We start from the raw sequence: 21,816 nt of genomic DNA, 5'->3' as shown, positions 1-21,816 counted from the left end.
TTTAGGACACTCTAAGAACTGGTTACAAAGCCACTTCCCTCCTCCTCTGCAAGTGCTTCCAGCTGACTTCTTAAAATATTCCCTCCAAGTGAGATTCCATTTATACAAATTATCATTTACCTGTTTCATTCTTATTGTTCATCCTTCATGGAAATCTTCACCTTTTCCTAAGTGTTTCTCTCTTGTTCAGCCTTTCAGCTTTTGACATCTCATCTTCGTCCTTTATCTCTTACATGAACTCTCACTGTGTCATTTTGTCTTTATCTTACCAGATGCGTCTCATTTCAGATTGTAAGATTTCATTTTGGCCTGTAATCCCAGCACTTTGGGAGGCCGAGGCGGGTGGATCACTTGAGGTCAGGAGTTCGAGACCAGCCTGGTCAACATGGCAAAACTCCATCTCTAAGAAAAATACAAAAATTAGCCAGACATGGTCCCAGCCACTCAGGGGCTAAGGCATGAGAATCGCTTGAACCTGGGAGGCAGAGGTTGCAGTGAGCCAAGATTGTGCCACTGCACTCCAGCCTGGGAAACAGAGACTCCATCTCAAAAAGAAAAAAAAAAAAGAAGAAAGAAAAAAGATTTTATCTTATTTCATCTCATCAATTTCACCCAATCTTCATCTTCAATGGATGGAATTATTCAGAATTTGTTCTTGTATTGTATTTTCCTTTAGTCTTTATTTCTTCTAATTTTTCTTTCAATTTCAAGTTTTAATTTTCCTACTTTCTACAATTCCTGTATCCCTGGACAAATATGCTTCTTTTATTTCCCTTCTTTCTTCTTTCCTTTTTAATTTTGCCTTTCTGAGTAGCACAGAAAGCCTAGCCCCAGGGCAGGGACCAGCACAGAGGCAGGGCAGGAGGTTTTCCTCCTTCACAGCTGTCCTTCAAGCTGTCTGTCCTCCAAATAGACCTCCAGACCATCCAAGCCTGGCTTTCCAGGTAACCTCACCCCTAGGAGACCCAGAGATACCACCCCTGGGTCAGGGTAGCTGACCAGACTGGTCTTAAAGCCCTAGCCTCAAGAGATCCTCTTGCCTCAAACTCCTGAGTAGCTTCCTTTTTTATTTTCTACCTTGATAAGTTGAGGCCCATTTTACATGAATGGCAACATTCACAGGACTCAGGTGGATTTAAGGCTGGGCCCATCACTGAGGTTTCTCTCCTGAGCCTGAGGACGCGACACGGTGAACGATCAATCCACAAGCTCTGGGACTTGTTGGCACGATTCCCCCCCAGGTATCCATGTTGCTAAATCCCCCTAAGGACCTCAGAGAGGGGTAGGTTTTTTTTTTTGTTTGTTTGTTTTTGTTCTTGTTTTTGAGACAGAGTCTCACTCTGTTGCCTGGGCTGGAGTGCAATGGTAAAATCTCAGCTCACTGCAACCTCCACCTCCCTGGTTCAAGTGAGTCTCCTGCCTCAGCCTCTCAAGCACCGAGGATTACAGGCACACGCCACCACACCCAGCTAATTTTTGTACTTTTAGTAGAGACAGGGTTTCACTATGTCAGCCAGGGTGGTCTCGAACTCCTGACCTCAAGTGATCCACCTGCCTCGGCCTCCCAAAGTGCTGGCGTGAGCCTCTGGGCCTGGCCTGCTGCTCAGTTACTACCAGCCCCACGTGCCCATGGCTGAGGCCAGGCTCCCAGTCAGTGCCACGCCTCAACAGTCATGAGTTCCAGCACAGCTCCAGTCCATCCACGACTGTGTGAGTATCTTCCCATCCTGAGGGGTCGGCTGTTCTGAATTACGGAAAGTAGTATACCTCACTGTTACTGTTGCGGCCAACATGGATTGACAGTGCCTTGGTTCTGTTGAGCAGGCAACAGGCCATCCCCTCATTACCATATCATCTGAGTCTCACAGCCGCCCTGTGAAGTAGGAGGTGTTTGCATTCCTGCTAAAAGATGACGTTAAGTGGGTTACGAAGCTTGCAGAATTTGAATGTGCAGATTCTTAAGATTGAAGATTTGAATCCAGACCTCTCTGCACACAGAGTCCCACATCTGAGCGGCCACTCCGTCCCTTAGGAAGGTGGCTACCTGTTGGCTTTGGGAAAGAGATTCCAAGAATTACAACCAAACTCCTCCTCATCCCAGGGTGCCCTCGGAGGAAGCCAAAGACAGAAGGAAGCACAGCTAAGAGGATGCAGAAGCCTCAGGGTGCAGGTGGCTGCTACCTTTGACTGGGGGCATCTCTGATGAGGGATGCTGGCACCCAGGCTTAGGCCAGGAAACCAGGAGGGACTTCTGCCATTGTCTTCTGGAAAGTGAAGAATGCATCGTCCAGACTTGAGCCCACTTACCCAGGGACCGTGCAGATAAGCCTCACTTGGCTGAAGGACCAGAAGAAGGGGAGGGGCCAGGGCCAGCCCACGGCAGCTGGCCCACCCAGCACCGGCAGGTGCTGTACTGACATGCTGTGGTTCTTTGTCTCCCCTCAAATCTCATCTTGAATTGTAATCCCCAGGTGTGGAGGGAGAGGCCTGGAAGGAGGTGACAGGATCACAGGGCGGTCTCCCTATGCTGTTCTTACGATCGTGAGTGAGGTATCACAAGATCTGATGGTTTTATAAGTATCTGGAAGCTCCTCCTTTGTTCATGCTTCTCCTTCCTGCTGCCACGTGAAGAAGGACATGTTTGCTTCCCCTTCCGCCATGATTGTAAGTCTCCTGAGGCCTCCTCGGCTATGTGGAACTGTGGGTCCATTAAACCTCTTTCCTTTATAAATTACAGAGCCTCGGGTATTATCTTTAAACCAGTGTGAAAACGAACTAATACATCTACTGTAGCTGAAAAATCGTGAGCCTAAACTTCCCAGGCCAAGCACCGTGAGATGGACAGACAGGGCCAGGCGGGGCTGTGCTGCTGTAAGCACTAGGCTGTATTTATCCCCTGAGGAGTGGTCTTGATTCCAATGTCCTTCTGTTTTTTTCTTTAGAAACAGGGTTTTTCTCTGTCACTCCGCTGGTGTACGTGGCACAATCATCATTCCGAAGGGGCTGGGATTACAGGCGTATGCCATCATGAATGGTGATATTGTTGTAATTGTAGAGGCAGGGTCTTGAACTCCTGGCCTCAAGCTAGCCTGCCACTTCAGCCTCCCAAAGTGCTGGGGTTACAGGCAGGAGCCACAGCACTGGGCTGCACAGTGATCTTTTGAATGAGCAAAATAGATCACATCACTGTCTTGCTTAAAGTCCTCTCAGTGACAGATTGTTCTACGTGGAATAAAATCCCAGGGCTGCCTGCATCTCTGCCTCCTTCTCTCTCGTTCCCACTGCCGAAGCCCTGCCTCTCCTGCAACCTCGCTCCTTCTTGCCTGAATGTTGTTACACCGGATATTCCCTCTGGGGTGCTCCTGCCCCACCACGCACACGTGGCTTCCCCAGGTCATCCCAGCCTCAGCTCAATGTCCCTTCCGCACTCATCTGAAGTGACCCTCCGCAGACAGACTCCAGACACTCCCCGCCACGCTGAGTTTTACCCTAGCGTTGATCACTATGGGGAATGACCGTATCTGTTCGCTCACTTCTCACTAAGTTTTCGAGTTCTTCTCATCACTACAGAGTCGCTCATATTAGACCAGCTGTCATGCAAACAATAATCACAAATTCTGCACAATATACAAAAGACTATGCATAGAAGGCACTGGAAAGAGGCCCAGAGCAGGGAGAAACTGAAAGGGAGGCGATTTTCGGAAGCAGGAAAGGCACAGGTTGATTTTTAGTTTTGTTTTTATTTTATAGAGACACAGTCTCACTCTGTGGTCCAGGCTGGAGGGCAGCGGTGTGATCTTAGCTCACTGCAGCCTCAACCTCCTGGGCTCAAGTGATCCTCCTGCCTCAGCCTCCCGAGTAGCTGGAACTACAGGCACATGCCACCACGTCCAGCTGATTTTTGTATTTTTTGTAGAGGCAGGATTTCACCGTGTTGCCCCCGCTGGTCTCAAACGCTGGGATTCAAGTGATCCACCGCACTGGCTTCCCAAAGTGCTGGGATTACAAGTGTAAACCACCACGCCCTGCCCGAATGTTTGGTTTTTATTGCTTTCACCTGAAGGCAGTCCCCAGTCAGCACTACTGCTGGTGCAAGGCCAGAAACCCGAAGTCTTACTGTGGCGAAATCAGAAAAGACTCTTCAGGATGACACCAGCAGCTAGAAAGCTATAAGGACGGCCAGGTGCGGTGGCTCACGCCTGTAATCCCAGCATTTTGGGAGGCCGAGGTGGGCAGATTGCCTGAGTCCAGGAGTACAAGTCCAGTCTGGCCAACATGTCGAAACCCCATCTCTTAAAAAAAAGAAAAGGAAAGACAAATGTTAGAGGGGCCTATCAGAAAAGAGAGAATCATAGTGGGGGGACCCACATTTTGAGAGTGGCTCTATCAAACCTCTGGCTGGCGGCCTAACTACACAACACAAAGAGCAGACTCCAAGCAGCGCAGCTCCGCCTAAGAGAACCAGACAGACATGGTAGCGGCTGTCCAGCGGGCTAACTTCCTACTGAAACAAAAACTGACCAAGAAATCAATATTCTTCAGATGTGCCCAGCGGAACCCAGAGTCTGCCCAACAGATTGTTCACAAAGTCCAGGGTAGAATGCAAAATTATTAGACATTCCCATAAACAGGAAAATCGAATCCATCTTCAAGAGGAAAGTCAATCAATGGACACCGACCTCAAGTGGATTCAGATACTGACATTAGCTCAAGGTCCTAAAAGAAAATATTCGCTAAGTTTCCATTATTTATTGTTCAGCCCTAGACTATGAGTCCCGTCAGGGCAGGGACCTTTTTGATTTTGTTCCTTGCAATATCTCCAGCACCTAGAATAGCAAACGGCCCATAGAAAATATCCCCCCTAAACAAACGTGGGGTAATGTGGGATTTTCCCCTGGATTTGAGGCCCCTCCTTGATGAAGTGAATGAGGACAGAGAACAAAATCATTACCATTCTCTTCTCAACAGAGGGCATGGTTTCATGGTCATGAATTAGTAGTAGCTGTTATAGACAAGTGACTTTGATCTCAGATTACTGCCAAAAAGAAAGCATGTAGAATAGCCATTCTGAAACTCAATGGTCACCATTTTTCCAAAAAAAACCTCAGGTTCTTCATGATTTATTAGAGTTTCTCTATATATAATATATATTACATAAATATATATAATTATTATATGTAAATATACCTGTGTGTGTATATATATACACATCCATATTTGAGATGGAGTCTCGCTCTGTTGCCCAGGGTGGAGTGCAGTGGTGTGATCTCAGCTCTCTGCAGTCTCCGTCCCCTGCCAGGTCCAAGTGATTCTCCTGCCTCAGCCTCCGGAGTAGCTGGGGTTACCAGCACTTGCCACCACACCCAGCTAATTTTTTGTCTTTTTAGTAGAGACGGGGTTTCACCTTGTTGGCCAGGCTGCTCTCAAACTCCTAATCTCAGGTGATTTGCCCACCTCAGCCTCCCAAAGCGCTGGGATTACAAGTGTAAGCCACCACCCCACCTGTAATTATATATTTTAATAACTATATGTAATTATTATAGATTTATAGATAATGTATATTTATACATAATTATATATTTATAGATTATATATATTTATACATAGTAATTATAAATTTATAGATAATATATTTATCTATAATTATATGTTTTTATAATCATTATACATATTTTTAATAGATGCAATAGTCATATATATAAATTCTAGAACCTAGGTATTTAATTTGTGGTCAATTTATAACAGGATACACAAGGAAATTATGATGTTTAAGGTTAAACATGAAGTTTTATAGGGAGGTTAATGATTGAGGTGGCTGTTTAGGTCACCTGCTTTGTTTTCTGGATAAACGTTTTTCTGCCATGGTCAACGCTTGGGATGTGGCTACCCTTTGCCTGGACTTCACATAGAACCTGAAATACTCCCCTCCAGGGGCTTCTCAGCCTGCCCTTTCAATATCTAAGCACCTGCGGGCGCACGCGCTGACCAGTCAAAATGGACATGAGCCGAGCACCAACCAGTCAGAAGCCACGCCAGCTCTGACGAACCGGTCCGGCTGTGCCTGCGTCCTACATGGCATGGGATTCCGGAACGTGTCCTGGTCACCTGTTCCCTGTTCTAAGAGGATTTCAGGACCACCTCCAGCTCTGCCAACTGTTAGAGCATATGGGTTTGCACTCAACCGGCAGCCCAGGGCAACTGCCCTCCAAGTTTTTGTCTAGGAGAATTATCTCAAAATTCCTCACCCAGTGCTCACAGTGTTGGAAAAATAACTACCCAGGGAGTGAAGCCAAGAGAGTTTTCTCGTGTGTGTGTGTGTGTGTGTGTGTGTGTCAGATGGAGTCTCACTCTGTTGCCCAGGCTGGAGTGCAGTGGCTCAATCTCAGCTCACTGCAACCTCCACCTCCCAGGTTCAAGAGATTCTCCTGCTTCAGCCTCCCGAGTAGCTGGGGTTACAAGCCTGTACCACCACACCCACCTAATTTTTGTATGTTTAGTAAAGATGAGGTTTCATCATATTGGCCAGGCTGGTCTCGAACTCCTGACCTCAAATGATCCACCAGCCTCAGCCTCCCAAAGTGCTGGGATTACGGCATGAGCCACAGAGACTGGCACCAATCTATTTTTCTTAACCACCAATAAAGCTGTTATTAGTAGTGGGCCACCCCAGGCTTTCGCCTCCAGTAAATGCACAGGGTCTGATGTCACGGACTCTGTGTCCTCCCCTCACTCCTGGCTCCATCCTTGCCTTTCTGGCCTGGTTCTCCCTTTGTCTTGTTTTCTTTGTCTATTTATTTTTCATTTAATTATGTCCTGCAGTTGGATACTCATCTCTGCACACCACCCTGCATCCTCCCTGGAAGAGGTGGAGAACACATAAACGGATCCTAAGTGTTGGGTTTCTGCGGTGCACCAGGGCTCTCTGAAGTCGGCTCCTTTATGACATGCTTCAGCAAGCACCAGCTCTCACATCAGCAATTTCACTGTCTTTGAAAACCAGGAGATCACTCTGCCTGGGCAAAGGGACGGTGCTGGTAAACGGACTCGATGTTGCCGCGTTACGTATTCACGTAATCGCATTATCTTCTGGATACCACATAAGGGGAGGCGGGAAAAGAACAGGGCCACGGCTCTGTTTGAATCCAAACATGCGTTGCTCTTTCTACACACCCCATGGACCATCTTCAGGCTCAAAGGCAGAAAAGGGAAGACTCAGGGCGTTGGACAATCTCACTGGAGCTTAGGTGTCTTAAATTTCTGCTGGTATAATTCCGTTTTCCTCCGAATCAGTGACTACAAGAGGGAAAGGAACCTGCCCCTGGCAGCAGTCTTTGAGATACTGATCGCCCTCCGGCAGCCCCCTGACCAGGTAGCAGCCTGAACTGCCCCAGGGCCAGGAAAATAGATTAACTGCCATCCACACAAGAGCAGCACATCCACCAGACAGCAGGAATTCCACCAAGGGGTCTCCTCCCAACTCTTGGCATGTATCAGCTGTGCCGTATAAACAGGAATGAAATAGAAACAGGGGAATAAAAAACCCAAGAGTCTCCCACACTGCCCTTGAGTTTTTCAGTTTACCATGGACTCCACATATTATGCCAAGGCTGGGAGCCCCCCAGGATCAGGATACAATGCCCTGCTACCCCACCCTGGGTGCTTGCAGCTGTTAAGTGGAAATCCATGGAAACCCCAAGAAAAACACCTGAGCACAGTGGCAGAGGCTCCAGAAAACTCTCAGCCTTGGCATTTGGGAATTATTCTGAGCTCTGCCCCCCAGCTTCTTCAGCAGAAGCATCTCAGGCTTCAGATGAATGTACAACCTAGCTGGGTCTCGGGGTGGCAAGGATCCAGGGCTAGAAAACCAATGCAGATGCTGCCATCCGCTGACAGGGAGGCCTTATGGGATCTGATTCCAATGAAATATGCCTCGGAGACGGGACACAGGGGATCACGCCTGCAATCCAGAGCTTTGGGAGGCCAATGTTGCCTTGGGCCAGGAATTCCAGACCAGCCTGGGCAACATAAAAAGGCCCCATTTCTCTAAAAAAAATAGTAATAATAATTAGCCAGGCATGGTGGTGACACACACCTATAGTCTCAGCTACTCCGAAAGCTGAGGAAGAGAATTAATTGAGCCCAGGAGTTCAAAGCTGCAGTGAGCTGTGATCATGCCACTGCACTCCAGCCTGGGTGACAGAGTGAGACTGCACATTGGATTGCACAAATCTCTTCCCGTTTTCCAGTCCACTCTCTGCTTTCCACCTCACCCCCAAATCAAGGAAGAGTGCTTAATGTTAACAAATAGGGCTGGCCGCTGTGGCTCACACCTGTAATACCAACACTTTGGAAGCCCAAAGTGGGCAGATCACAAGGTCAGGAGTTTGAGGTCAGCCTGACCAATATGGTGAAACCCCGTCTCTACCAAAAATACAAAAATTAGCCTGGTGTGGTGGCGGGCACCTGTAATCCCAGCTACTCGGGAGGCTGAGGCAGGGGAATTGCTTGAACCTGGGAGGCAGAGGTTGCGGTGAGCCAAGATTATGCCACTGCATTCCAGCCTGGGCAACAGAGCGAGACTCCGTCTCAAAAAAAAAAAAAAAAGGAAAATAACATTTCTTCTTTTTTAGGATAAAAATAATTTACAGGCCGAGCATTGGTGGCTCACACCTGTAATGCCAACACTTTGGGAGGCTGAGGCGGCAGGTCACGGGATCAGGAGGTCAGACCAGACTCACCAACATGGTAAAACCCCATCCTACTAAAAATACAAAAATTAGCTGGCGTGGTGGTGCGCACCTGTAATACCAGCTACTTGGGAGGCTGAGGCAGGAGAATCATTCGAACCCAGGAGGCGGAGGTTGTAGTGAGCCGAGGTCACACCATTGCACTCCAGCCTGGGTGACATTGCAAGGCTCTGTCTCAAAAAAAATTTTTTTTACAAAGAATGGTAGAATTAGTTACCGGAGAGATCTTTCCAGGAGGAGAGGTAGTAAGGTGAGCTTTCTTAGCTATAAGACCATGGAGGGCTCCCACATCCTAAGTGCTAAGGACTAAAAGCATCACTCTTTCTGAAAACGAGTGGTCCTCCACCTCCCCACAGAGCAGAACAGCAGGAGAAACTTTCTTGCTGCATTTCTGCACTTCATGGGAGGCCCAGACAGTCAATAACCAGCTCGTTGCTGATGAGGCAATCAGGAAATGGCCCTAGTTGAGCTAAGGAAAATTTGGCTGCTTCTTTGGGTTTTCAAAAGTCAGGGTAGGGGCCACTCATGGTGGCTCACGCCTGTGATCAGGAGGCTGAGGTGGGAGGATTACTTGAGGCTAGGGGTTTGAGACCAGCCTGAGCAACATAGCAAGACCCGGCCACTGAAAAAAAGAAAGTTGTGTTTGTTTTTTTTTAAATTAGCTGGATGTAGTGGCATGTGCCTGTAGTCCTGGCTATTCAGAAGGTTGAGGTGGAAGGGTCACTTGAGCTCAGGAATTCAAGGCTGCAGTGAGCCATGATTGCACCATTGCACTCCAGCCTGGGCAACAGAGCAAGATCCAGTCTCTAAGGGGAAAAAAGGCAAGAAATAGGAGACGCCCAAAGGATTATAAATTGTTCTATTATAAAGACACATGCACACGTATGCTCACTGTGGCACTGTTTACAATAGCAAAGACCTGGAACCAACCCAGATGCCCATCAGTGATAGACTGGACAGGGAAAACGTGGCACATATACACCATGGAATACTACGCAGCCATAAAAAACGATGAGTTTGTGTCCTTCATAGGGACATGGATGAACCTGGAAACCATCATTCACAGCAAACCGACAGAAGAACAGAAAACCAAACACCACATGTTCTCACTCATAGGCGGGTGTTGAACAGTGAGAACACGTGGACACAGGGAGGGGAGCATCACACACTGCAGTCGGTTGGTGGGGAATGGGAGGGACAGCAAGGGGTGGGGAGGGATAACACGGGGAGAAATGCCAGATATAGGTGACGGGGGGATGGAGGCAGCAAACCACGAAATAGGAAACCAGCCAGCAGAGATAATGGAGGAGAATGTGGTGGGAGCTCATCTCCAACAGCTTTCCTGGGCTTGAACGTTCTGTCCCCAGACCAGCGACGGTGAGTAACTGTGCCTCCTAAGTGTAAACACTGGAGAGACGCAGGGCCCCATTCATCCACGCCTCCCTTGGCCGCAGGGGCCTCCTGGAAGTGGACAGATGGGTTTTCTTCCCCTGGGACCACAATGTGCAGGCCTGGAGGGCCTCAGGCAGCAAGGGAGGGAGGCAGCAGGCGCGGCGGACAGGCCAGCAGCGCTCGGAGAATTTGTGAATGTGCTGTCCCATTTAGGACTCTCTGGAGAATTCCAGGAGCCAACCCTCAGCCGCCGTTTGACAGAGCCACTTTTCATTTTCCCTGGCTTCGGCACAAGCAAATGCACACAGGCGAAAATCAGTTAATAACTATGCACATTTTCTAATAAATTTTAACAATTTAAGAGTGCGGTACAGCTTTATTATAGCTTTTATTTCACTACACTAATTCAGCGCGTAATAACCTGCCAGAAACACAGAATTCACTTGACATATGCTCTGAGTGCCAAGATAATGGAATAAGCTCAAGAGGAGTCTTGGGTCTCACCCAGCTGGGCGCTCCCCGTTCCCTTGGGGAGTGGCGAAGGGGCACTGGCCTGAGTGCCTGCAAGGGAAATGTGACCTATGACACGCTCCCCAGCCTGGGGCCGCATGGCCAGCTTCCCTGTGGTTTGCTTTCCATGGAAGGCAGGAAGCCGTAGAAGCACAGACTGTGCTGTATTTAATGACAGCCTGGTTCCTGGGATCAGTCCCAGAGCTCAGGCTGCCACACTGCTGATAGGGCTTGGCCGTGTCCCCACCCAAGTCTCATCTTGAATTGCAGCTCCCATAATCCCTGCGTGTCTGGGAGGGACCCACTGGGAGGTCACTGAATCATGGGGGTGGTTCCCCCGTACTGTTCTCATGACAGTGACTAAGTCCCAGGAGGCCTGATGCTTTTACAAGGGGGAGCTTCCCTGCACAAACTCTCTCTAGTCTGCTGCCATGTAGGACATGCCTTGTGCCTTTCAGCTTCTGCCCTGATTGTGAGGCCCCTCCAGCCACGTGGAACTGTAAGAAGTCCATTAAATGTCTTTTTAACTTACCCAGTCTCAGGTATGTCTTTATTAGCAGCGTGAGAACAGACAAATACGACTGCATTCCTTGAGTCTCTTGGTGACTAGGAGGTGAAATGGTGCTGATCTTCGTGGGCCTGGCAGCTGGCCACCCACACCTCATTCAGGCCTGACCCAAGGGAAACAAGCTCAGGTGACAGAAGAAGATGCTTGCTTCCAGGGGCCCCAGCCTAGCCTTTCTGCCTCCCTCCCTGCCTGCTCTGGGCACACCCCCTCTTGAATAATGTTCTCCAAGTGTGGCACTCTGAGAAGCAGCCTCAGCGTCACCTGGGAAAGCTGCTGAAGCTGCAAATTCTTAGCCTCTTCCCAGCTCTACTGAACCAGAAATTCAGAAGGGGTGGGGCCTAAGAAATCTGTGTCTTGACAAAACCTCTAGATGAGCCTGGGCAACATAGCGAGGCCTCGTCTCTACAGAAAATAAAATATTAGCCAAGCGTGGTGGCACATGTCTGTAGTCCCAGCTGCTTGGGAGGCTGAGCAGGGAGGACTGCTTGAGCCAAGGAGGTTAAGACTGCAATGAGTTGTGATTGCATCACTGCACTCCAGCCTGGTGACAAAGTGAGATCCTGTCTCAAAAAAAAAAAAAAAAAAAAAGGAACCTCTAGATGATTTTGGTGCATGCTGAAATTTTAGAAACACTCAAGTTTTAGAGATTCGGAGGGAGAGTTGGGAAAATGCCTGCAAGTGCAGAGTTCTGGAAATACAGTCAAGTAGTCTGGAGATCCGGGGTGCAGCTCTGCTGTTCTCTCTTACCTTTCCGGAAACCATGGGTCTCAGTTTTTTCATTTGGAAAATAAAAACACAAGGTGGACACTCATTAAGTGTGTGAGTGCGCACACACGCGTACACACACGCACACAAACACGCGCACACACACATGCACACATGCGTGCACGCACGCACACGCACACATGGACGTGCACACGCACACACACGTGTACAAACATGCACGCATGCACACACACAGGCACACATGCACACACGCACACACACGCGCACACACATGCAAATGTACCTAGGTTTTTGCTTGCTTTAACTATCTTTTCTCTCCTCTTTATCTTTTGCCTTTCTTTCTTCCTTTCTTCCTTTCCTTCCTTCCTTCTTTCCTCCCTCCCTTTTTACTTTTTCTTTCCTTCTTTCCTTCCCTTCTTCCTCCCTCCCTTCCTCCTTCCCTTTCTTCCTCCCTCCTTCTCCTTCCTCCTTCCTTCTCTTTTTCTCTTTCTTTCCTTCTTCCTTCCTTTCTTTCTCTCTCTTTTTGAGACAGTCTCACTCTGCTGCCTAGGTTGGAGAGCAGTGGTGCAATCACGGCTCCCCGCAGCCTTGACCTCCTGAGTTCCAACGACCCTCCCACCTCAGCCTCCCAAGCAACTGGTTCTATAGGTGTGCACCACCACACCCAACTAATTTGTTTTTCTGTTTATTTTTTGTAGAGACGAGGTCTTGGTATGTTGCCAGGCTGGTCGAAACCCCTGACCTCAATCAAGCAATCCCCCTGCCTCAGCTTCCTGAGTAGCTGATTCTCCCAGCTGTAGTCCCACACACCACTATGTCTGGCTAATTATTTTTATTTTTGTTTTTTGTAGAGATGGATTCTTGCTACGTTGCCCAGGCTGGCCTTGAACTCCTGGACTCAAGCCATCCTCCCACCTAAGCCTCCCAAAGTGTTGGGATTACAGACATCAGCCTTGCCTGGATTTCTTGACTACCTATTTCTCCAAAACATGACTAAGTCTCTTTCATTCTATCAAGAAATAAACAAAATCCTTCCTTATGTTTTGCAAGGTCTTCTAACCTGCCATCTTTTCTCTCCCTCCCGTGAGAACAGACCGTCTTAAAATCGTAGTCTCCGGGTGGAGGCGTCGCAGCAAATCTCTCACTCCCTCCTTGACCTCTTCCCGCAATCTGACTGCTGCCTTCCTCACTCCAGGAACCTGGCTGGCTGCCTCCTGCTTTCTAACTCCGAGGGACACTTCCTGGCCTTATGTTGCTTCATCTCACTGGCACTTAACATTCCATCCTCTCCAGATTCCACCTTCTGACTGCCCCTGGTTGGGCTTCAATCAGCGCAAATAACTGCCACTCTTCGTGTTTTTATCCTTAGTTTATAAGTCTATATTTTACCTTTTGGTACACACACATACATTTGCATGCTCTCCAAAGTATGTTATGGAAAGGGGCAAGGTAGAGGCCACCTAACTTTTCAGCATTCCTTAAGTGAAACCTCAGAAGAAAATCCAGTTGACCCTCAAACCCTGTGGGGGCTAGGGGTGCTGCTCCCCCTACTCCAGGCAGTTGAAAATCTGCATACACCTTTTTTTTTTTTTTGGAAACAGTGTATCACTCTGTTGCTAAGCTGGAGTGCAGTGGTGCCATCACAGCTCTCTGCAGCCTCCTGGGCTCAAGTGATCCTCCTGCCTCAGCCTCCTGAGTAGCTGTAACTACAGCCACACGCCGTCAGAACTAGTTAATTTTTAAAATTAATTCTAGAGATGAGGTTTCACCATGTTGCCCAGGCTACCCTCAGCTTATGCAATCCTCCTGCCTCTGCCTCCCAAGGTCCTGGGATTACAGGCATGAGCTCCTAGCCTAGTCACGTACGACTTTCGAATCTCCAAAAACCTGACTGCTAATACCCTACTGTTGACTGGATAAGCCTTACTGATAACGTGAACAGTTGATCAACACATATGCTGCGTGTTAGATGTAATATATTCTGTATTCTTACAATACAGTAAGCTAGGGAAGAGGAAATGTTATTGAAATACCATGAAGAAGAAAAAATACACTGACTTCATTAAAAGGAAGCGGATCATCATAAAGGTCTTCATCCTGTCTTGCTCACCTTGAGGAGGCTGAGGAGGAGGAAGAAAAAGAGGGCTGGTCTTGCTGTGACAGGCATGGCGGTGGCAGAAGCAGATCCATGTATAAGTGGCCCTTACGGTTCAAACTCGTTTTGTTCAAGGATCAAACTGTATTCTTTTTGAATTAAATGCCAGAAAGCTTTGGTTTTCCTTGAGGAACTAGCATATCATCTCACAGACAACAAAACTCCGACAGCAATTCCCAAAATAGCTTAAAGCAGGCAAACGGTTCATGTCGGTCCCTGGGGAGGGAGCCAACGGGAACTGATCACGGGAGTGGCACTGGGGCGTGGGCTGGGCCCTATTTCTTGGTCTGAGCCCTGGTTAGGTAGCACCCAAAACACCCAAAACCCAAATATGTACTGACCCATACAATTATGATCTGAGAGAATAGGTAATTTTTTTAAAGAAATTCTCATTTCCGTTTTCTGACTGGAAAGTTCTGATCAGATTAGTGGCTCGACTGTATTCTTACAGAATTTCATAACCAGCCAGGCACAGTGGCTCATGCCTGTAATCTCAACACTTTGGGAGGCCAAGGTAGGAGGGTCACTCGAGGCCAGGAGTTTAAGACCAGCCTGGACAACATAGTGAGACTCTGTCTCTCAAAATTAAAACAAAGTAGAATCTGACAAGGCACAGTGGCTCACGCCTGTAATCCCAGCACTTTGGAAGGCTGAGGCCGGCGGATCACTTGAGGCCAGGAGTTCAAGATCAGCCTGGCCAACATAAGGAAACCGCATCTCTACTGAAAATGCAAAAATTAGCTGAGTGTGGTGTCTCTCGCCTGTAATCCCAGCTACTATGGAGGCTGAAACAGGAGACTGACCTGAACTCAGGAGGCAGAGGTTGCAGTGAGCCGAGACCACCACTACACTCCAACAGCAATAGAGTGAGACTCTGTCTCAAAAACAAACAGTAATGAAAATGAAATGAAATAGAATCTTATGACCTTTATTTCTGCATTCTGCTTTCTGCCTTGATCTTGCTCCTCTGTTCTAAATTATGTTTTAGAATACAAACTTTTAGCACAAAATGTTATATGTTTATGATCATATATTTTATATTTCATTATATATACATGTCAAAAATGGTATCCAAAATGCTTTACAGGAGTAGACAAGTTATAAATAAACATTCTTTCGAGTATGGTAACACCTGTCTTTTGCTTCCATGTTCTTTATGCCTGGCATACAGCAGTCGCTTGATGAATGCTGAAAGAAAGAAACGTTTATCTGTGAAGAAGAAGAGAACGACAGAACAAAAGCTAAGGGAGTCCGTGGAAGCTAAGGGAAGGTTCTTTTTGAGATGAGAAAGAGCTTAGCAGACCTATAGGGAAGCGAGAAGAAGCCAGGAGAAAGAGACAAGTTAAAAAATGGGAGAATGAGGGTCGGGCGCGGTGGCTCACGCCTATAATCCCAGTACTTTGGGAGGCCGAGGCAGGAGGATCACCTGAGGTCAGGAGTTCGAGACCAGACTGGCCAACATGGTGAAACCCCCTCTCTACTAAAAATATATAAATTAGTCGGGCATGGTGGCATGTGCCTGTAATCTCAGCTACTTGGGAGGCTGAGGCAGGAGAATCACTGGAACCTGGGAGGCAGAGTTTGCAGTGAGCTGAGATCGCACCACTGCACTCTAGTCTGGGCAACAGAGCAAGACTCCATCTCAAAAAAAAAAAAAAAAAAAAAAAGGGAGAATGAGCTATGAGTCTTGGTGCCAGGAGAGACGAGGACGTAGAATACAGAAAGGGGGCAAATCATCCTGAACAAGGAAGAAGGAAGACACCTGCTTCTCAGCCTCCTGGGCGGCTTTCTGGTCATCTTTTCCCCTGTAAATAGCTGTGACGCCTCAGGACTCAGTCCTTCGGCCCTTCCCTCTCCCGATGATCTCATCCAAGACGGCTTTAAATACCATCTGTACTCTGACGATTCCAAGGCTGTCTCCAGCCCAGATCTCTCCCGTGAACCCCAGACTGCCCACTCAACATGTCCACCAGGAGCCTCCACAGACGTCTCTAATTTAACATGAGAAACACCCAACTCCTGCTCTCCTCCCAAACCTGCTCCGCCCACAGCCGGCCCCGTGTCAGGCCGAGGAAGCTTGAGTCATCCTCGAGTCATCTCACACAAGTCTCCCAGCCGTCAGCACGTCCCATCGCCTCCATCCTGGGGAAGCAAAGCGCTCAGCATCCAAGCATCCAGCAGAGCTCCCCACGGTACCCCGCTGGCCAGCCCCCATACCCTCTCGCCTGGGTTATATGTTCACCTCCTGGCTGGTCATCCTGCCCCCACCTTGCCCACCCACAATCCTTCCTCAACACAGCAGTGAGGAGGATCTTTTTCAAATGTTTAAAGCCCAGCACTGCCTCCCATCTCACTCAAGGCAAAAGCCACTATTCTTACAACAAAGCCTCCCAGAGTGTTCATTCTGCGGCCATCTTCGTTGATTTGTGATTGCATTTTATTTGGGGTTGCACACACACACCCACGCCTCATCGCTGTTGGGACCTCACCCTCCTCCTCGGCTGTCTTTCTCCCATGGTGTGCGTCACCGACGTGCAATTTAACTTTCCGTGTCTTACTGTTTTGTCTTCTTCACTGCCTGGGAGTCCCACAAGAGCGGGGATTTTTTATGTTGTGTCCCCGCCACGTCCCTGGTGCCCAGGACACAGCTTGGTATAGGATTGATGCTCAGTGCGTAGTTGTTAAATTCAATTTTCCAAGGTAATTCCGTTTCTTAAAAACCTTCATCGACTCCATGTCCTTCAAAATGAAGTCCCCTCTTTCAGGCACCCAGGGTCCCTTGGGATCTGACCCCTGCCAGCTCTCCAGCTTCTTCTGTCATCACATGACCCCCCGTAGCGGTCAGACAGATTTGCTCACTCCCTCTAGTGTGTCTTTCGCCTCTGTTCTTTGCGCACGTAGCTTCTTCAGCCGAGGATGTGACCCCATGGTCTCCTCTGCTGGGACTCCGTCTGGGGATCATCTACTGGATCATGATCCCAAGGCCAAGGTCATTATCCTCCCACAGTCCACCGGACTCGTGCCTCTCATAGCCTATGACACGTACTATTTTTTTTTTTTTTTTGATACAGAGTTTTGCTCTTGTTGCCCAGGCTGAAGTGCAGTGGTTCAATTTCGGCCCACTGCAACCTCCACCTCCTGGGTTCAAGCAATTCTCCTGCCTCAGCCTGGCAAGTAGCTGGGATTATAGGCACCTGCCACCACGTCTGGCTAACTTTTGTATTTTTGGTAGAGACAGGGTTTCACCATGTTGGCCAGGCTGGTCTTGAACTCCTGACCCAGATGATGCAACCACCTCAGCCTCCCAAAGTGCTGGGACGACAGGACACACACTATTTACCCACCTATCCCTTTACTTGAGAATAGGGGCAGCCAATCTCATGTGGCTGCCTCCAACCCCTAGCTAGAGAGACCCTCTGTGAATGTCAGGTGCTAGTGCTGGTATTCGTTTTGATGATGATGACTGTCTTTGATATATACATATATATATTTTTTTGAGACCGAGTTTCTCTCTTGTCGCCTGGCTGGAGTGCAGTGGTGCAATCTAGGCTTACTGCAACCTCTGGAAGGTGGCGGTTGCAGTGAGCAGAGATCTCACCACTGCACTCCAGCCGGGTGACAGAGCGAGCGAGACTCCGTCTCAATCAATCAATAATTTAAATATATATATATATATTAAATCAATGGCTCTCCCCAGTAGGTACTAAGTGTCTCTACGCAAATCAGCTCACCCTTTCTAATGGACTGATGTACTGACAGACTCGTTCTATGCACCAGAGTAACAGTTGGAGTTCCTCCTTCCATTCAGAGCTGCTCTCCCCTTTCAGAGCCTCTTCTTCAAAACATGAAAAGAAGGAAGCTGCACATGAAGACGGAAGCTGCCAGCAATGAGACGCTCCTGGGGCATTCCTGGGGTCCGCGGGCACCCGGTCCGGGTTCCAGCGCAGGAGACATTCTTTTTTATTACAGTTCAAATTGCCCCACAAATGGATACACCTTAATCCAGATTTATTACAGTCATGAGACTCTTTGATCTAAATGGCTCGGCTGTATTTCTTAAGTAAACTGAGTGAGAATTCGTTTTGCTTAGTCATTAAAAGCCACCTACACTGAAGGTTACGTGTCCACAGGCCAGCGTGTATTCATTCAATAAACTTTTACATTGCTCCCATGCCAGGCCAGGCCCTGTGCTAGCTTTTGGGAGACAGACAGTGACAGGGAAGAGGTCATATCTACCCTCAGAAAAGGCACAGTCCAGCGGTCAGTGCGGGAGTCACCGCAGCTATTTAAACAGTGCAGTCCCTTGTGTTAGTGTTGACTGAATTCAAGGCAGCCGCACTTGAAAGAGGAAATACTCCTTTATACCAGCTACATGCACAGACTTTAGCTAAATGACTCTGTTGAATCCTGACAACGTTACCATATCACAGACGGAGACACTGACGCCCAGTGAGATTCATCACCAGCCCAGGCTACATGCTCTTGTGTGATGAAGCCGAGATTCCAACGAAGGCCTGTTAGTCCCCAAAGGCCATGCCTCTCCCACCACCCTGTAAGCCAAGAGCCTGCCACGGCCATTAAAGGAAGGTCAGTGGACCACAGTGTCGTGGGGATTGAGGGACAGGAGAGATTGATGGGTGAAACACCACCGCCATTAAAAAGGAAGGTCAGCGGACCTCAGAACTGCACAAAGTGGCCAGGTCTAAACAAACTCCACTGGCACCTGTTTACAGCTTTGTGAAAGCCAGCAGCCACCCGGTGAATTAAACACACACACACACACACACACACACACACACACACACACACCCCATTAACTTGTAAAGAAAATTTGACGCAAAGCAACAGTCTACTTAATTACTTCTTGTTAATGTGCCCAGCTGGTCCAAGAACACAGTTATCCCAAGCCCCTCTTGGCTTCCCGTAGAAAGTTGGAGAAGGGTGTTGACCCTTGGGCCACCAGGCAGCAGAGGAAGAAGTGCTGACAGCTGTGTAGATGACGTTTCTCCACTGAACCGTCTGTGAGCTCAGGGAACTCACCTCGGTCCATTTATATCCCCAGCTCCTGGAGAGAACCTGACCCTCACAGAGCAGCTGAGAGCACGGCCTTTAAAAAGGACCTCAAAACCCCAATGCCACCCTGCCAAAGCCTCCTTCCTCCAATCAGCATGACCAAGGCCTCCATGTCCAAGCTCCTCTTTGCAGGAAGCATCTCTCCCGAGGTTCCTCCTTTAGAATCTTTAAATCAGCCACACAGATCCACCGACGGGCATGAGCTAAGAATTCACCCCACCAGGAGCTTCACTCCCAGACTCACAATGGCCTCTCCTAACCAGAGGGTTTCTGACACAGCGGAGATTTAGATGATTCAGATCAAACAAAACGCATTGCACCCCCAGTGTCTGGGAAGCAGACAGGCTGACTTCCAGGACATTCACCCAGAGAAAGTGCCCATCCTTGGCCACGGGATTGCAAAGGGATTTAGCTGCAAATACATGTTCAAGGGAACAGTTCAGGACTCTGCAGGCAATCACTTCGGGGGGAAATCCCTACTCACGTGAGCTGTGTTTTGGCTCAGATCCCTCTCCAGACTTGAACGGGGATGTTAACCACTCAGCATTTTAAAGCCCTTGGACAATTCAGTAAAAGCACTTTCCCTCTCAAGCTCCTCCCCCAGCTGGGGAATTGGAAGTCCTTAGAAGCCCTGCTCCCACACGTCCCTGGGACCCCTGGAGACTCAGGACCCCCGTCACTCAGGACGATGAAAACGCCTCCGTCTACCTGAGTCTGACTTTCAGGGATGTCTGTGAAGTCGTGTCTAGCTGACGGGAAGGAAATCTTTCCTTTGGGTATGACTCGGGAAGAGCATTTCGCCCAGAAGACACCCCGTGGGGGTCAGAGACAAATCAATGACAGATTTGCAGATAGATGTTCCCTGGGCCCAAGTACAATTCACACAAGGCAACATTCAAAAAAGATAAATCTCCTCCTTCTCTCTGCCAGGCTAGAGCAGGTTCCTGAATCAAAACAACTCTGCCACCGAACCTGAGACTCAGCTAGAAGTGAGCTTCCTCAAAAGGTACAAGGGACAGGGTCAGGAATTCCGGAAATCATACAGCAAGCATTTGAAGAAGCAGCTTTCAGAAAGTAAAGAGCGGCGGAGAATGAGGGCAGGGGCGGGGAGGGGGACAGGTGTCGCGGCCAGACCTTCCTCTGGGACGATTTACAGGGAGAAAGTTGTATGGAATGAGTTTTCCAGTAACACAGGAGCGCAGCCACACGGCCATCTTCCCGGCCAGCGGCAGGGCATCCATGTGGTAAGCAAGTCAAGTCAGGGTTATGCCCTTTTCATCATCTCCAAGGGGAAGGGACCCGGCCGGGAGGAAGCAGTTTTGCACGAGCCAGAGCTGAAAGAAGCGTGCTTCCCCGCTCCTGCAAAGCACTTTGACAGCTGGGTGAAGCTAGGGCCAAAACAAACACGCCAGGAGCCACCTCCAGATCTTCCTACCCCTCCCCTTCCTCCGAAACCCAGGAAAACTTGATTCTGTCTCAACTAAACACAAGCTGGGAAACTGGGGAGGAGGAAGAGGGGAAGAGGAAAGCAGAGGGGGAAGGCAGGCAGCATCCATGCAGTCAGTGATAGCACTGACTTAGAGCCACACAAGCTTCACAGTGTCATCGGCAAGGGTCATACCTCCTGCTGATCTCGGGGGCAATTCTCCAAGATCCATGGCTGGGAGTTCAGGAGAATCTCTAAGCCATCAGGAAGGAGCAGAGCACTGCAGCTCCCCAGAATGACGGACCGGGGCGAGCTTTAATTAACAGGGTCTGATGCCTCTTCTTTTTTGGTAACTGAGCAGATTTAAAGGGCTAGAGTCCCAATTTGAAGGGTGCCAGTGCTGCTGCCGTGGCTGCTGCCGTGTCTGCGCTGGCTGCTGCTCCCGCTGCTGGGAAAGCTTCCTGCAGCCGGCTCACTCCGGCAAGGAAATAGGACTGGGAAGGCGGAAAAGTGTGGCCAGAAACACCGGAGCCTCCCGGGCTGCACGGTCTGAATCGGAACCACAGGGCTGTGGACCCAGGCACTGCCTACCCCAGGGAGCACCAGTGTCCTGCTCACTGTCCTCCAGACCGAGGGAAAGAGCTGGGCTCTGTGAAGGCAGGGGACATCAGTGACACCCTCTTCAGACACAGAACTGCACAGGACACAGCCTGGGGAAAGTGGGAAACCTGGTCTATACTGTGTGCTCCTCTCCTGAGAGTATCGCCACTTATGTAAGCTGAATGCACACACACCCGGCCATCCACACACACACGTGCCTGCCCATTATACATACGCACCCGCCCATGTACACACACACACACACATCTGCCCATGCACAAACACACACACACACCTGCCCATGTACACACACACCTGCCATGTACACACCCATGCCTGCCTGTTATACATACACACTGGCCCATGCAAACACACACCTGCTTGTGCACACTCACATGTCTGCCATGCACACACACGCCTGCCATGCACACACCCATGCCTACTTGTTATACATACACACTGGCCCATGCACACACACACACCTGCCCATGTACACACATACCTGCCATGCACACTCACATGCCTGCCATGCACACACACCTGTTCATGTACACACACATGCCTGTCCATGCATATGCATACACATGCCTGCCTATGTACACACATACCACCCATGCAC

At 49.0% G+C, this 21,816-nt stretch overlaps 1 protein-coding gene across 2 annotated transcripts in view; it reads right to left on the bottom strand.

The window, feature by feature from the left end:
* CALN1 (calneuron 1) overlaps positions 1-21,046 on the bottom strand; it is a 612,621-nt gene extending 591,575 nt beyond the window's left edge. Inside the window, exon 1 of one of the 2 annotated variants that reach the window (XM_032264678.1) lies at positions 20,793-21,046. The gene's annotated coding sequence lies outside the window, so the exon portion shown is untranslated. The remainder of the gene's footprint in view (positions 1-20,792) is intronic. The other variant, XM_032264679.1, reaches the window with a different exon arrangement.
* Positions 21,047-21,816: the final 770 nt, after the last annotated feature.

Source organism: Sapajus apella, unplaced genomic scaffold (genome assembly GCF_009761245.1).
Source record: "Sapajus apella isolate SASKATOON/1434 unplaced genomic scaffold, GSC_monkey_1.0 scaffold146, whole genome shotgun sequence".
Classification (NCBI taxonomy): domain Eukaryota; kingdom Metazoa; phylum Chordata; class Mammalia; order Primates; family Cebidae; genus Sapajus; species Sapajus apella.
Note: the sequence above shows the minus strand (reverse complement) of the source record. Positions and strands in the feature narration are given on the sequence as shown.